Consider the following 13,292-nt stretch of genomic DNA (forward strand, 5'->3'; position numbering starts at 1 on the left):
AGCACTGACTGTTCACTTCCAGAGGTCCTGAATTAAATTCTCAGCAACCACATGGTGGCTCACAAACATCTATAATAGGATACCATGCAGTCTTCTGGTGTGTTTCTGAAGACAGCTACATTATACTCATGCAAATAAATAGTATTTTTAAAAATGTTTTGAAAATTTGCTTTATTTTCATGTTGCATGAGTGCTTTGCTTGCACATATGTATATACACCACACTGATGCTTGGTGTCCACAGAGGTCAGAAGAGGGTAACAGATCCACTGGAGCTACAGATGGTTGTGAGCCACCCTGTGGGTGCTGGGAATTGAACCTGAATTCTCTGCAGAAGCAACAAGTGCTCTTAACCATTGAGCCATCTCTCCAGCATGATGTCTTTATATTTTACATCTCAAAAACAGCTAGTCATCAAATGTGTGCAAATCTACTTCCTAAAATCTTCCAAATCCATCCCATCCTCTCCAACCCTACTGCTGTCACTTCAGTTGAATTTCTTGTCAGTTTTCATCTGGACTAACCCAATAACCTAGGAACATATTTTCTTCCCTCAAACTGATCCCTTTTGTGTATCACCAATTCAACATATACTCTAAAGACAGAGTTAATCTCTCTTAACCTGACTAAATCTAATGGCAGCCTACATCTGTTTACAATTCTGCATAATCCAACAAGATCAAGATAAATTCCAGACTCCTCACTACAGTCTCTGTGGATCTATGGCATGATGTGCTTGCTCTGCCTTCCTTCCCAACGCCTCTCTGCCCTTCCTTATTCAAATATTCAATATTCTAGTTACACTGGGCCCTTTGCACCGTGCATACATTCCATGCTGGGTCTTAGCTTTGAGTTTTACACATATATTTTCTGCCTAGTTTTATACAGGTGTGCTGGGGCTAAATCCATGGCCTTTGACTTGCTAAATACAAGCTTAACCACTGAACTGCATGCCTGACCCTGTACAGTAAACTTGACAAATAAAAACTGAGAAAAAGACAGCTGTATTCATGAAAGTCATTACTGTGTTGTCTAACATTGAAAGCTCAGCATAATGACGACTCAGACCTGTAATGCTCAGCACTTGGAGAATGAGACAGGATTCCCATGATTGAGTCTAGCTGAGTCACACGGTGAGCTTTATATTTACATGGTGAGTTGCTTATTCATGTGTTACCATGTGTGCATGATGTACACACATAGAGGTTAGAGGGCAAATTTATAATATTAGGTCCAGAGACTAAACTTGGCTCATTAGGCTTTAAGATTTATTTATTTAATGTTTATGAGCATCCTGTCACTGACACACCAGAAGAGGGCATCAGATCCCATTACAGATGGTTGTGAGCCACCATGTGGTTGCTGGGAATTAAAATCAGGACCTCTGGAAGAGCAGACAGGGCTCTTAACCGCTGAGCTACCTCTCCAACCCCTCATTAGGCTTTCGAGGCAAGTGCCCTTACCCACTGAGCCATCTCGCCAGCCTTTAGGCCACTATTAAAAGTGACCATTTGGGAAGGGGTGGGTGGATGGGTGGGGGAACACCCTCATAGAAGAAGGGGGAGGAAGGATGGGATAGGGGGTTTATGGAAGGAAACCAGGAAAGGGGATAACACTTGAATGTAAATAAATAAAAATATATCCAAGCCCTGTGGCAGCACATGCCTTTAATCCCAGCACATGGGAGGCAGAAGCAGGAAGATCTCTAAATTTGAAGACAGCCTGGTGTACAGAGTGAGTTCCAGGACATCCAGGTCTACACAGAGAAACCCTGTCTTGGAAAAAAAGGTGACCATTTGGAGGTTGGAAAGATGGCTGAGCAGGTAAGAGCATTGGCTTCTCCTGCAGTGGACCAGGTTTCTATTCTTTTTTTTTTTTTTTTTTTTTTTTTTTGTTCTTTTTTCGAGCTGGGGACCGAACCCAGGGCCTTGCGCCCCTAGGCAAGCGCCTACCACTGAGCTAAATCCCAACCCCAGGTTTCTATTCTTAACAACCACATGGTGGCTCACAACTATCTGTAACTCCAGTTCCAGGGCATCAAAAGCACTCATCAGGTTTTGTCTTAGTCAAGGTTTCTATTCCTGCACAAACATCAGAACCAAGAAGCAGTTGGGGAGGAAAGAGTTTATTCAGCTTACACTGTCCACATTGATGTTCATCACCAAAGGAAGTCAGGAAGCAGGAGCTGATGCAGAGGCCATGTAGAGATGTTACTGGCTTGCTTCCCCTGGCTTGCTCAGCTTGCTTTCTTATAGAACCCAGGACTACCAGCCCAGGGACGGCACCACCCACAATGGGCCGGGTCCTCCCTTGATCACTAATTGAGAAAATGCCTTACAGCTGGGTCTCATGGAGGCATTTCCTCAACTGAAACTCTTTTCTCTGTGATAACTCCATCTTGTGTCAAGTTGACACACAAAACTAGCCAGTACAGACTTCCTTTGACACTGTACATTCAGGGTAACACTCATTCTTGTAACTTTTTTTTTTGAGACAGGACCTCACTATGCATATAGTTTTGGTTAACCTGGAGTTTGCTATACAGACCAAGCTGGCCTTGAACTCACAGAGATTCACCTGCCTCTGCCCTACAAGTAAGTGCCTGGTTAGAGAAGAGTTTTTTGGAGTTTTTGCTTTTGCTGTTTTGTTTTAGATTTTTTTTTTTCTTTTTTTCAGAGCTGAGGACCGAACCCAGGGCCTTGTGCTTGCTAGGCAAGCGCTCTACCACTGAGATAAATCCCCAACCCCTGTTTTAGATTATTTTAAAGTGTATTGGGAAGCTGCTCTTGGGCGAGTTCACTGGCCCCAAGGATTGCGGCAGGGGATTCATCATGGGGAGGGGGGAAAGGAGAAGAAAAAGAGAGAAAGGGCACATACAGAGAGAAGAGAAGGAAAAGGGGAGGAGGAGAGAGGGAGAGGGAAGGGGAGGGGAGGGGGAGAGAGAGAAGAGAGAAGAGAGTTGCTTTTGCTTTTAATAACACATATGTAACACAGGCTGTCTTTGAACTCAAAGTAGTCCTCCTGCCTCAGTCTTCAGAGTTCTGGGATTACACCTGTGCACCATAACATCTGGGTCACTAGGGAAGCTTTTAATACTAGTTCTGGGCAGGTGAGATGTCTTACCCGGTAAAGGTGTTTGCTACCATAGCCTGATGACCTGAGTCCAGTCCTCAGGACTTTGTGGAAGGAGGGAACCAACTCCCAAAAGCCTTCCTTTGACCTTCACAAGTGTTCCCCTAAATGCATGTACAGCCATGCAATCAATAAGTGTAAGCATTTTCAAAGATTACATGCCAGACACACTAAATCTGATTTTAGAGAGGCCTAGAAATCTCAAACAAGTATCCTCACATGGAGTATGATAATCAGATGTGTTGGGGGACTACTCAACAAACGCCTGTGGCTTTCAGGATGTCCAAGACCAGCTAGATTCCCGTCCATAAAGAACTGTAAAGTGGACGTGGTACGTATGGTGTGAGGTCTCCTAGCATGGAAGAAAGACTCCTCCTGGCCGCCTTCAGACAGCTGCTCCAGGTCCACGTGTGCCTGCATGCTGCCATGCTTCCTACCAAGATAATGGGCTGAACCTCTGAACCTGTAAGCCTGACCCAATTAAATATTTGCCTTTTTTTTCTTTTTTCTTTTTTTCGGAGCTGGGGACCGAACCCAGGGCCTTGCGCTTGCTAGGCAAGCGCTCTACCACTAAGCTAAATCCCCAACCCAAATATTTGCCTTTTTAAAAGTTTCCATGGTCATGGTGTCTCTCCATGCAATGGAACCTTAACTAAGACACCTACAAAATACTTGCTATGGACCCTTCCAAAATAAACTAGTCATGAAAGACACGGTAGATAAATGTAATGTGAGATTCCAGATTGGATTCTGCAATAGAAAAGAAGACATTAGTACAAAACATAGTAAAACCTGAACAAAGAAACACAGCTCAGAAGACTGCCACGGCTCACTTCCTGGCTTTGGTACGGATCATGATTATGTGAGGGAAGGCAGAAAGGGGCTATAGAGCAACTCTCTGCTGTCCTTCGTGGGCTTGGTGCACACCCATAATCCTGGCACTTGGGAGGTGGAGGCACGAAGATCAGGATTTAAGACCCACCCTTAGCTACATAGGAGTTCAAGGCCAGCCTGAACTACATGAAACCTTGTATCAAATGAAGAAGAAAATAAAAACTTCCCTGTGGATCTGAAATTCTTTAAAAGTCTCTTTTTTTGTTCTTTGATTTATTTATTTCTTTCTATGAATTGTTGTTATATCTGTGTAAGGGTGTTGGATCTCCTGGAACTGTAGTTACAGACAGTTGTGATTGTCATGTAAGTGCTGGGAATTGAACCTGGGTCCTCTAGAAGAGCATCCAGTGCTTTTAAAAGCTTGACCATCTTTCTAGCCTGCTGGTTTTTTTTTTTTTTTTTTTTTTTTTTTTTTTTAAGAGAGGGTTTCTCTGTATAACAGCCCTGGAACTTGCTTTGTAGACTGAGCTGGCCTCTAACTCAGAGAGATCCACCTGCCTCTGCCTCCCACACACTGGGTTTAAAGGTGTGCAACTCCACACCCAGATTAAAATTACTTTTCTTTCAATAAAACTATTGATGAAAAATAATTTCTCAAAGCATGGTGCACATCCAGGTTTAAAAATTCTGTTCTAGGCCTGGGGTTCATTGGTAAAGTAGATAAAGTAGATATTGAACATGCAAAGGTCAAAACATACTATAGAGATGACATGGTAGAAGGACTAGGTGCCAGTTTATACCCACCAGGACTGTATAAGAGCACATGTCGGGGATAGCTTGGAGGTAGCACACAGTGTTCAGGAAGTCCTGGACTTCAAGCATGCATATGCACATAGAACATGCATGCACACACACAGACACACGCAGACACATAAAGAATCTTTATTGTAAACCAAACATTCTATATGCACTGCACATGCATCCCCTTTTTTTTTTTTTTTTTTTTTTGCTTGAGATGATCTCTATGCTGCCTAGGCTGGCAACCTTTGATATTCACTCATTCCTGACTCAGCCTTCCCAAGTAGCTGGGACTATAGACATTCACCAAAGTGCCTTGGACATTCTTGTTTACTGATAAACTAAAGCCCAAGGAATTTGCTAGGTCAGAGTGTGAGAAGAGGAGCTTCCCTCCAGGGACATGGCCTCAGGCAGGGAAGCCTAGGCTTTTATAAAAAAAGGTTTTTGGGGGGCTGGAGAGATGGCTCAGTGGTTAAGAGCACTGACTGCTCTTCCAGAGGTCCTGAGTTCAATTCCCAGCAATCACATGGTGACTCACATGGGATCTGAAGTGCCCTCTTCTGGTGTGTCTTAAGACAATGACAGTATACAGTGTATTTCCACAAAACAAATAACTACTTCTTTAAGTTTTTTTTTTGTTGTTGTTGTTGTTTTTGAGACAGGCTCTCTCCTGGCTATCCTGGAGCTTGAAGCTGTCCGGGGACTCACATAGTTGTCACCCTCTGCCGCCCCAAAACGCCTATTAAAATAAGGAATGTGAAGAGTGCCAGTATTTCTATGTTTAAGTGATTTGCTTGCATGTATGTATGTGCACTGCATTTGTGCCTGGCACCTGTGGAGGCCAGAGGGTGTCAGTTCCCCTGGAACTAGAATTAGAGACAGTTCTGAACTGCCATGTGGGTGCTGGGAACGAAACCTAAGGCCTCTGCTAGAGCAGCGAGTGTTCTTTTTTTTTTTTCCCCTCGGAGCTGGGGACTGAACCCAGGGCCTTGCGCTTCCTAGGCAAGCGCTCTACCACTGAGCTAAATCCCAACCCCGCAGCAAGTGTTCTTCACTCCTTCTTTTTTTTTTTTTTTTTTTTTTTCCCCCCGGAGCTGGGGACCGAACCCAGGGCCTTGCCCTTCCTAGGCAAGCGCTCTACCGCTGAGCTAAATCCCCAACCCCGCAAGTGTTCTTAAACATCCTTCTTCTCTTCTCTTTTCTTTCTTTCCCTTCTCCCTTCTTTGTTTTTGTATTTTGATTTTGTGAGATAAGGCCTCTCTGTATAGCCCTGGCTAACCTGAAAGTTGCTCTGTAGACCAGGTTGGCATCAAACACAGAGTCCACTTGCCTCTGCCTCTGGGGAGCTGGGTAGGCCACTACATGTGACTTAAATCTTTAAAATATTTCATGTTGATAATAGAATAGCTCCAAGCCAGGCATTATGGTATATAACTGTCATTACAGCATTTGAGGTTGAAAGCAGGAAGATCAGGAGTTCCAGGCCAGCCTCAGCTACATGAACTCTTATTACAAACAAAACAAAACATGGAAAAGCAAGAACAGACTAACTCCCACTGTTCTAAATCTATGAACTTCTGCTTATTCTGAAGAGATAAAAGTTGACAAAAGTATACTGGCATATAGATGCTTACTATATGCCAGTATACTAATGACTAATCAATCTGTCATCACTCTAACAAAATGCATGAAGCTATCTAGTTTTCTAAGAAAACAAGTGTTTTAGTTAGGGTTTTGCTGTTGTGAACAGACACCATGACCAAGGCAACTCTTATAAAGGACAACATTTATTTGAGGCTGGGTTACAGGTTCAGAGATTCAGTCCTGTATCATCAAGGCAGGAGCAAGGCAGCATCCAGGCAGGCATGGTGCAGGAGGAGCTGAGAGTTCTACATCTTCATCTGGAAGTTGCTAGCAGAAGACTGACTTCAGGCAGCAAGGATGAGTCTTAAAGCCCACACCCACAGTAACACACCTACTCCAACAAGGCCACACTTCCTAATAGTACTACTCCCTGGACCCAGCACATGCAAACCACCACAAGTTTACTTAACTCTTTTTTTTTCTTTTTCTTTTTTTCAGAGCTGGGGACCGAACCCAGGGCCTTGTGCTTGCTAGGCAAGCACTCTACCACTGAGCTAAATCCCCAACCCCTACTTAGTTCTTAATTTTGGAAGAAAGGTCAAGCTTGGGTAACAATATCAATTCCTTCGTTATGAAGGATGGTATCATGCTGACAGTTCATGTGAGAGGTAGAGATTGGTGAGAGAGTTAGTCTTACTCCTTTCTACAAATTCACCACCTCAGGTTCTGCCTGGCACTCTAGATAATATTTGAGTCTCTTTTGGGGGCAGCACTCTTAATGAACTAGTAAGCCTCAGTTAAGATCCCACCATCTCCCAACCATGCCGCACTTGGAACCAAGCAAAGAATGTGAGCTCCTTGGGGGCACAAACAAGCCACATCTAAATCACAGCAGCTTTAGTCACAGCCAGCTTTACTGACAGTCACCTCTGAAATGCTGACCCTGACAGATAGCTGAGGAATGGAACCCCAAGTAAACTGTTCAAGGTCACCAATAGTGAGAGCCACTCAGTTAGACAAAGACTGCAACATGTCACAAGCCTCACATTTCTAAGGCATTTGGATCTGGAATGTGGACTTTTGCTAAAATGTTTTCTTTCTTTTTTTTTTTTTTTTGGTTCTTTTTTTTGGAGCTGGGGACCGAACCCAAGGCCTTGCGCTTCCTAGGTAAGCGCTCTACCACTGAGCTAAATCCCCAGCCCCTAAAATGTTTTCTTACTTCTGGTCCAGAAAACACAGGAAGCTGGCATTTCCCTTCCAAGGCTGGAGGAGGTAGAAAGAATGGAAAGGGTACTTCAAGCAAGAAAAATGTGTTGGCCCAGTCTGCAAATTGCTTATGATTCTTAATCTAAAAATACGGGACTATTTAACTATGGATATGTATATATCTGTTTTTATGTTCACCTAGAACATTAATTCTTTTTTTTTTTTTTCCAGGGCTGGGGACCGAACCCAGGACCTTGCGCTTCCTAGGCAAGCGCTCTACCACTGAGCCAAATCCCCAACCCCTTAGAACATTAATTCTTGTTTGTTTGTTTTTCTTTTTTGAGTCAGGGTTTCTTTGTATAGCCTTGGCTGTCATGGAACTAGTTCTGTAGACCAGGCTGGCCTTGAACTCAGAGATCCACCTGCCTCTGTCTTCTGAAAACAGGGCGTGAAGGCATTCACCACCACTGCCTGGCAGAACATTTGTTCTTCAAATTTGAACAATATTAAGACTTCTGAAGAAAAATTTCTCTTTGTAAAAATATTTTTTAATTGGGCTGGAAAGGTGGTTCAGCAGTTAAGAGCACTGGCAGCTCTTCCAGAGGTTTGGAGTTCAATTCCCAGCAACCACATGGTGGCTCATAACTATTTATAATGAGATCTGGTGCCCTCTTCTGGGGTACAGACACACATGCAGGCGGAAACCTGCATACATAATAAATACATGTTTAAAAAGAGGATGCACTTAGTCCTGCTGCAACTTGATGTACCAGGGTGGGTTGAGACTGGGTGGGGGGTACTCCCCTTCTCCGAGGAAAAGGGGAGGGGTTGGGGAAGGGGTGTGAAAATGGGACTGAGAGAAGAGGGAAGGGCCTTCCATCAGGCTGTAAAGTGAATGAATAAGTTTATTTAATTTTAGTTAATTAATTAAATGATTAATTAATGAGAGAATGTTTTTAAAAAATTGATTCATTTATTTTATGTATATGAGTACACTGTCACTGTCTTCAGACACACCAGAAGAGGGCATCAGATCCCATTACAGATGGTTGTGAGCCACCATGTGGTTGCTGGGAATGGAACTCAGGGCCTCTGGAAGAGCAGTCAGTGCTCCTAACTGCTTAGCCATCTCTTCAGCCCCAGGAAAAAATTTAAACCTTTATTTTTATTTTATATGATGGGTCTTTTTGCCTACATGTGTATCTGTACACCATGGGTTGAATTCTCTGGAAGTGGAGTTACAGACAATTGTGAGCTGCCATTTCAGTGCTGGGAATTGAACCCAGCGCCTCTGGAAGAGCAACCAGTATTTTTAACCCCTGAGCCATCTTTTCCTGAAGAAGAATTTCTAGTAACTATTTTTTGTTTGAGACAGGGTCTCTGTGTGTAGCCCTGGCTATCCTAGAACTGTAGGTCAGGCTGGCCTCAAACTCACAACCGCCTATCTTGGCTTCCCAAATGCTAGGATTAAAGACATGCACCGTTATGTCCAGCAATTTTTCTACTTTTGACCACGTATTTACTTCTACTTTTTCAATATAGCTATTTCCTTCTCTTAGGAATCCTAATTTCATAAGAAGATAATACAAGAGCAGGCAATTTTGTCATCATCTATATGATATCCCCCTAGTCACTAAAATGTAAATTAATTCCACTTATTTTGCTATTTAACCACTTCTGAAACATGTTACAGGATTACTGTAAGTAATTACATATGAATCAAGTTGGGCTATGTTCTTTTTTTTTGAGACAAGGTCTCACTGTAACCATGGCTGGTCACACACACACAGCATACATTCATACAGACACACGAATAAAAATAATAAATCTATTAAAATCTTTACTATTATGAACCAAGACACAAAGGCTTAAATCTTCAGTAAAATGCATCTTACAATTTAAAAGTTATGAGTCTATGGTGCTACAGACCTGGCTTGGTGGGTAAGTGCATACACTGCTCTTCTGAGGATCTCAGTTCAATTTTTTACACCCACATCAGGCACCTTATGACTTCCTGTAACTCCAGTTCCAGGGACATCTAGCACCCCAGGTGTCCACAGAGACACATACATATAAATAAAAATAAACAAAAAGGTACACAAAAATTATGATCTTACATTTTGTTTACTTACCAAAGGGACATTTTTCATCCCACAATGCTTTAGGGATTATCAGCAGCAGAATAACAGGTGTGCATGTTACCAACCACACTCCAAGCCCCCCCCCACACTCATGTATCACATCAACTTATGCCCATTGTGATGCCTACTAGAGAAAGAGCAACTTCTGTACAAGATAGTGCTCACTTGGGAGTGCTGCTAAAACAGTTCACCAAAGTTCTCGAATCACAGTCACCTGGAAGGACATGTTTGCCCAGCACATGGGAGGCTCTGAGCCTCTGGAACACAGATCAGCACGGTTTTCCCACAGACATTCTGACTCAGGAGCTAAATTGGTGACTATCAGTCTCAGTTTCTATCTCTCTGTCTCTCTGTCTCTGTCTCTCTGTGTGTGTGTGTGTGTGTGTGTGTGTGTGTTTTCTTGAGACAGGGTTGTGTGTACTCCAGGCTAGACTCAAACTTATTGTCCTGCCTCAGCCTCCCCAGTGCTGGGATTCCAGGCAGAATCAGTGTTTTTTTTTTTGGTTTTTTTTTTTTTTTTTTTTTTGTTTTTGTTTTTTTTTTGTAGCACAGAGATGAAGAGAGCTTAAGAAAAACAGCATAGATGTCTTTTACCTGCATGGTTAAAATTACCCAAAGATATTTTATATTACTTGAGGCGATTATGAAGGGTGTTATTTCACTGATTTCTTTCTCAGTCCGATTGTCACTTGTATATAGGAGGGCTACCGATTTTTTTGGAGTTATTTTTATATCCAGCTACTTTGCTTAACGTTTTTATCAGGTTTAGTAGTTCTCTGGTGGAATTTTTAGGGTCATTTATATATACTATCATATCATCAGCAAATAAAGATACTTCAACATTTCCCCTTCTATTTGTATCTCCTTGGTCTCCTTTAAGTTGTCTTGTTGCTCTAGCTAAGACTTCAAGTACTATTAGGTATGGGTAGAGTGGACGAGCTTGTCTTGTTCTTCACCTGTAGAACAACTGAGCAAAGCTCATGAACCCACAGAGACTGAAGCAGCAAGCACAGGGCCCACACAGGTCTGCACTGGGTCCCCTGCATATATATATATTTAATTTTTAAAAGTGATTTCTTTTGGGATAGAAAGATTCTTTTAAAAGAGAAAATAGGCTAAGGCTAAAGAGATGGCTCTGCAGTTAAGAACATTGACTGCTCTTCCAGAGGTCCTGAGTTCAATTCCCAGCAACCACATGGTGGCTCACAACCATCTGTAATGGGATCTGATACCTTCTTCTGGTATGTCTAAGACAGCTACAGCATACTCACATACATTAAATAAATAAATAATAAAAAAACAAATAAAAATTATTTCTTTTTATTTTATGTACCCTGGTAACTGGTGTTTTGCCTGTATATACCCCTGTATGAGGGTGTTGGATCCCCTGAAACTGGAGTTACAGACAGCTGTGAGCTGCCATGTGGGTGTTAGAATTTGAACCTTGGTCCTCTGGAAGAGTAGTCAATGTTCTTAACTGCAGAGCCATGTCTTTAGCCTTAGCCTATTTTCTTAAAAAACAATTCTCTTTTAAAATGATATGTATGTGGGGGTGGGAAGTTATATGCAGGAAGGCACATGCCTGCAGAGCCAGTTACTTGGAGTTGTGAGCTGCCCCACTGGGGAATCAAACTCTAGTCTTCTCCAAGAGCAAACTATTCTTTTAATCTAAGCCATTCTTCCAGCCCAACCACAGCCATTTCACATCAAATTGCCAACACAAGCTAAAGGTAACCTTTCCAGGTTTTATGCTACAGCTACTGGTTTACCCTTACTTTTAGGATAAAGACAAATCTTACTAGGATTCACAATGTCCAGGAAGCAGGGTTTGTTTCTAGTGAATACAATGTATGAATCTGTCTGTCTTGTCTGTTTCTCTCTCTCTTTCTCTCTCTCTCTCTCTCTCTCTCTCTCTCTCTCTCTCTCTCTCACACACACACACACACACACACACACACATACATACATACATACTTAAAAAAGTAATCCTCCAACCCAAGCCTAATTATTTCTCCTTGTATAAACATAAATGAGTTTCCTTATTTGCAAAATGGAAATAGTTATTTTCATAAAAAAGTTCACTAATAAGTGGATAATAGCCCCCCCACCAAAGGACAGAATACCCAAGATACAGACCACTGAACTCAAAAAGGTCAACAAGCTGATGGGTCCAAGTGAGGATACCTCAGTCCCACTTGGAAGGGAGAAGAAAGCAACCACAAGTGGGGGGAGGAGGGACCTGGGAGGGAAAGGGGATGGGGGGAGAGGGGAACATGATCTGGTATTGGTGGGGGACTGAAGCCCTGAGGGCCAGCAGAAAGAATGGAAACAGGTGACCTCAGGAGGAAGGAGGTTAGGAAGACCCTCTAGAATGTACCAGGGACCTGGAAAGTGAGAGACTCTCAGGACTCAAAGGGAGGGGACCCTAGATGAAAGGCCCTCAGTGGGGAGAAGGAACTTGTTGAGCCCAACTCCAGCAGAAAGATTGGGCATCAAGTGAGAGATGGGATTGCTATCCCACAGCCATAGCTCTGACCCATAATTCTTCCTGTCTGAAGGAAATGTAGGGATGGAAATGGAGAAGAGCCTGAGGAAAAGAAGGTCCAGCGACAGGCCCAAAGGGGGATCCAGCTCAAGGGAAGGCCCCAAAACCTGACACCATTACTAAAGCTATGGGGCGCTCCAAAAAGGGACCTATCATACTACCTTCCAAAAGATGCAACACGCAGCTGAAAGAGTCAGATGCAGATATGTGCACCCAAACAATGAACAGAAGCTGCTGATCCCTCTGGTTGAATTAGGGGAAAAGCAGGCAGAAGCTAGGGAGGAGGCCAACCCTGTAGGAGGACCAGCAGTCTTAATTAACCTGGACCCTCGAGATCTCTCAGACCCTGGATCACCAACCATGCCTGGTGCATGCACACACCAGCTGAGATGAGGCCCCCACCACATATACAGCAGGACTCCCGGGTCTGGGTTCAGTCAGAGAAGATGCACCTGACCCTCAAGAGACTGGAGGCCCCAGGAAGTTTAGAGGTCTGGTGGGGTAGGTAGGGTGGGGACAGGAAGGAGGTATGGGATGTGGAACTCTTGGGGGGTGGACCAGCAGGAATAAAATCTGAGTTTAAAAAAAAAAACAGTTCAGGATTGGGTTAGATCAAGTAAACACACCCAAACCAAGCTCCTAGAAATGATACTGCCATCTGGTTTCTGTACTCACAATTCCAAAGAAACTGCTTTTCCTAGACTCTTCCATTTCCACATCCAAATCATAACTTTCAGGCCTTATGTGACTGGCCATTCATAAGTATCAGAAGCTGTGAACCATCTATCCTTTGAAAGACTCTTCCTTTGGCTTCCCTCAAAACAGTGAATCTTCATTTACACATACTTCTCTGGCCAGTTCCGAAAGTATTCTTTTCATTGCTTATCATAATTTCAAAAGTTGTTTTCCTAGCAGTGGAGAGATGAGATGCAGAGCTTCACATATACTAGGGCATGCATTCTATGGATGGCCATTGGGCTATACCAGTCCTACACCTTCTAATTGTAAAAAGTACTTTGATTTTGCCCAAGTTAATGCATATAGGCCAATGAC

General features: G+C 43.1%; 1 protein-coding gene across 1 annotated transcript in view; it reads right to left on the minus strand.

The window, feature by feature from the left end:
• Positions 1 to 2,559: 2,559 nt before the first annotated feature.
• Positions 2,560 to 13,292, minus strand: part of Taf1 (TATA-box binding protein associated factor 1) — a 97,191-nt gene continuing 86,458 nt past the window's right edge. Inside the window, 1 exon segment of the mRNA XM_032889549.1 lies at positions 2,560 to 2,582. The gene's annotated coding sequence lies outside the window, so the exon portion shown is untranslated.

Source organism: Rattus rattus, chromosome X (assembly GCF_011064425.1).
Source record: "Rattus rattus isolate New Zealand chromosome X, Rrattus_CSIRO_v1, whole genome shotgun sequence".
NCBI lineage: Eukaryota > Metazoa > Chordata > Mammalia > Rodentia > Muridae > Rattus > Rattus rattus.